The following is a 4,155-nucleotide window of genomic DNA, read 5'->3' as shown; positions in this document are numbered from 1 at the left end:
CTAGCTTATTTTTAACTTTGTTTCAACAATTTTTTATCACCTAAGTTATCTTTTATCATATTTCATAAACCACATTATCTTTTATGAAGAATAATTTACAAGTCTTTCATTTTTATAACCTAAGTTATTTTTTATCATATTTCATAAACCACATTATCTTTTATGAAGAATAATTTACAAGTCTTTCATTTTTATAACCTAAGTTATTTTTTATCATATTTCATAAACCACATTATCTTTTATGAAGAATAATTTACAAGTCTTTCATTTTTATAACCTAAGTTATTTTTTATCATATTTCATAACCCACATTATCTTTTATGAAGAATAATGTACAAGTCTTTCATTTTTATCATATTTCATAACCCACATTATCTTTTATGAAGAATAATTTACAAGTCTTTCATTTTTATAACCTAAGTTATTTTTTATCATATTTCATAACCCACATTATTTTTTATCATATTTCATAAACCACATTATCTTTTATGAAGAATAATTTACAAGTCTTTCATTTTTATAACCTAAGTTATTTTTTATCATATTTTTATAACCTAAGTTATTTTTTATCATATTTCATAACCCACATTATTTTTTATCATATTTCATAAACCACATTATCTTTTATGAAGAATAATTTACAAGTCTTTCATTTTTATAACCTAAGTTATTTTTTATCATATTTCCTAAATTACATTATCTTACTTATAAATTTTCCTTTATAAGTGTCCCTTTAAAAAGTTAGTTTATAAAAAGACATTCTTTTATTTAATGTTTTCTTAAATAATCACTTTAATATGTCACCCCTGTTAAAATGAATAATTCCGTTGGGGGGGGGGGTGTTTTTGGTTTTATTTATTTGGTGTTTATAATTTTCTATTTTTCTGATTTTATAACCTAAGTTATTTTTTATCATTTTATTTTTATATGACCTCAAAACTTTTTAAATTTTTATGAATCATATACATTTTCAAGTGTTTATTTTATCATTTCATTTTTATATGACCTCAACTTTTCAAATTTCTATGAATCATATATATTTTCAAGTGTTTATATTAAACATTTCATTAACTAGTGTACACTTTTTATTTAATTACCCTTAATTAGTGTGATTAGTTCTATTTTACAGGTGTCCTTTTTTACGGTTTTATGGCTATCATTTTTAAGTATCAACACCTAATTATATAGTATATTCAATTTCCTAATTTTTCTTTTTAAATATACATTGATTTTTCAAAAATATCAATAAATATTACCATTATTCTTTGTTTATCATAGAAATTATCATTTTGAAGATTTCATTATTTTTTATCATTTTTCCAACCAATGTTAGGCCAGTAAAAATATCAATAAATAGTACCATTATTCTTTGTTTATCAAAGAAATTATCATTTTGAAGATTTCATTATTTTTTATCATTTTTCCAACCAATGTTAGGCCAGTAAACACAGACTTTCATTATTTTTTATCATTTTTCCAACCAATGTTAGGCCAGTAAATACAGACTTTCATTATTTTTTATCATTTTTCCAACCAATGTTAGGCCAGTAAACACAGACTTTCATTATTTTTTATCATTTTTCCAATCAATGTTAGGCCAGTAAACACAGACTTTCATTATTTTTTATCATTTTTCCAACCAATGTTAGGCCAGTAAACACAGACTTTCATTATTTTTTATCATTTTTCCAACCAATGTTAGGCCAGTAAACACAGACTTTCATTATTTTTTATCATTTTTCCAACCAATGTTAGGCCAGTAAACACAGACTTTCATTATTTTTTATCATTTTTCCAACCAATGTTAGGCCAGTAAACACAGACTTTCATTATTTTTTATCATTTTTCCAACCAATGTTAGGCCAGTAAACACAGACTTTCTAATTTCTCAAAATTATCTTCAATATTATTATGGAAATTTATCTTATTTTACATTTGTAAACAAGAACATGTTTCTTCATTATAGGGTTTTATTATGAACAAATCTAATATATCTATTGATTTGGTTCTTGTTGAGAAGAATGAAATTATGAAGTGTATCAGCACTAAGATTTTTACCTAATTTACTAATACTTTCCTTATTTGAATAATGAAAGTATCTTTAATTTTATTAGTTTTATTTAGCTTTATATAAAAAACATTATGGTTTATATACCAATTTTTTGATGGTTTAATTATCTTATATTCTTTTTTAACAATTTTTGCTTCTATGCTTTTTGACACATTGCTGCTTGTTATTTTATTTTTATGCATTGTTACATAATTTCTAACAACATTGTACTTTTTATTTGTTTGAATAATTTCTTTACTACAAATATTTATATTAAATTTTTCATTGTTTGATTTTGAATATTTATGATTAAAATACACATTTGAATCTATTTTTCTTTTTTTATTTATCAAATTGATACAAGATATCTTATTATTATCTTTTTTGATTATATTTTCATCGCAAACAGGTTCTATTTTTATCCATTTTATTTTTTCCATTGGATAATCATTCATTTTATTCAACACTAATGGATAGTTTTGTCCTTGTTCATCATTTTTATCGTTTATTAAGTTTAAATATTCTAAAGATTCGAATTTGTTTTTATAATTTTTACATTGATAACACCTGTACTTTAAATTAAAAAGGTTCAAATACCCTATTAATTTACTTAAACACTTGTGCATCATTTCATTTTTTATCATATTAATATATAATTCATAATTAGCATAATTTTGGCCTAATTTTTTATAATTTTTGTCATTTATTTTTCCAACTATAAGTTTTTCCAAAAAACAACCATTTTTTAGCTCTAATTTATTTTTTGAGTCATTTTTATCATTAATTAGCTTTTCAACTTTTTTATACCATTTTTCATTGAATTTATCTTTTATTGGTTGTTTTTTATTTTCTAATCTTAATATTGACAGTAAATCTTCTGGCAAATACTTTCTCATTTGAGAATGTATTTTTCTCTCTTTTTCACTAACACGCAATCATAAGTACGTTCAATTTCCTAATTTTTCTACAAGTGTTCTTTTTACTGTTTTATTACCTTTTTAATTACCGTACATTCAATTCATTACTTTTTAATTTATCATTTCATTTATTATTTTAATTATCATAAACATTATCTTTTTTAGAAATTTTCATTATTCTTTCCACAATTTGATCTGAGATATTTATTTATTTGGTCTGTATTAAGCAATATAAAATCATGGAGTGTTTCACTATTAAGATTTCTACCTAATTTAGCCTCTTCTATTCTCAAAATAGATAATAGTTGAGTTGGTAGATATTTCATCATTTGTGAATGTATCCTTCTTTCTTTTTCACCAGCAGACATAATATTAGGAGGCAAATTATTTATTTTTCTTCTATACTCATCATAAATATCCTCAATATTTCTCTTGGATGTTTTAAATGTTTCAAGCATATAATCAATGTTTTGGTTTGCTATACGTCCATTGTTAACAATGTCACTGACAATGTTAAGATAATCTTTGCTAGTCAATTTTGCTGGGTTTATATTTTTGCATTCAATTCTATCTTTAGTATCCCTTGGGAGAGAATTGTGAAAAACCGCATTGAATTCAAACTGTGAAAAGCCATCAAAGTCGAATTCACAAAACTGGTCGATGTAATCGATCAGTCCTACATTTTTCAGTGAGAGGAGTTGATTTTTTATAATTTTTAATTTATCACTAACTTTCTCAACATTGTAATATCTTAGACTTGTATCTATAAATTTGGGTGTGAAATCATCACAATTATAATACTTTGATGAATTATATTTATTTTCCAATGTTTGTATTTTACCAATTTTTGATAATTGTTTAATAACATTTTGTTTCATTTTTTGTTTTTCTGCTTGATTTGATACTAAGTATTCCTCTAATAGTTCTACAGCTTCGGCTGCATGGGTCAACGAGAGTCCCGCAGGGCTAGAATCCCTGTTTTCCGCAGATCTATATACTGTTTTAGCCTCAAATTTTTCTCCTCTAGCCGGTTTTCGTTTTAAATATTTTATTTCCATATTTAGATTATCAATTTTCTTTTGTAAATCATCCATATATTTTTTATTTAAATAAGAATCTCTATTTTCTTGAAAACTATCTTTTCTAGATTGTCTAGAATTTCTTTCATTTCTTTCAAAATATCTTTCA

The sequence above is a fragment of the Acartia tonsa genome, chromosome 15 (genome assembly GCF_053477335.1).
Source record: "Acartia tonsa isolate MP-2025a chromosome 15, ASM5347733v1, whole genome shotgun sequence".
NCBI classification, from domain to species: Eukaryota; Metazoa; Arthropoda; class Copepoda; order Calanoida; family Acartiidae; genus Acartia; species Acartia tonsa.
This window is presented reverse-complemented; position numbering follows the sequence as displayed.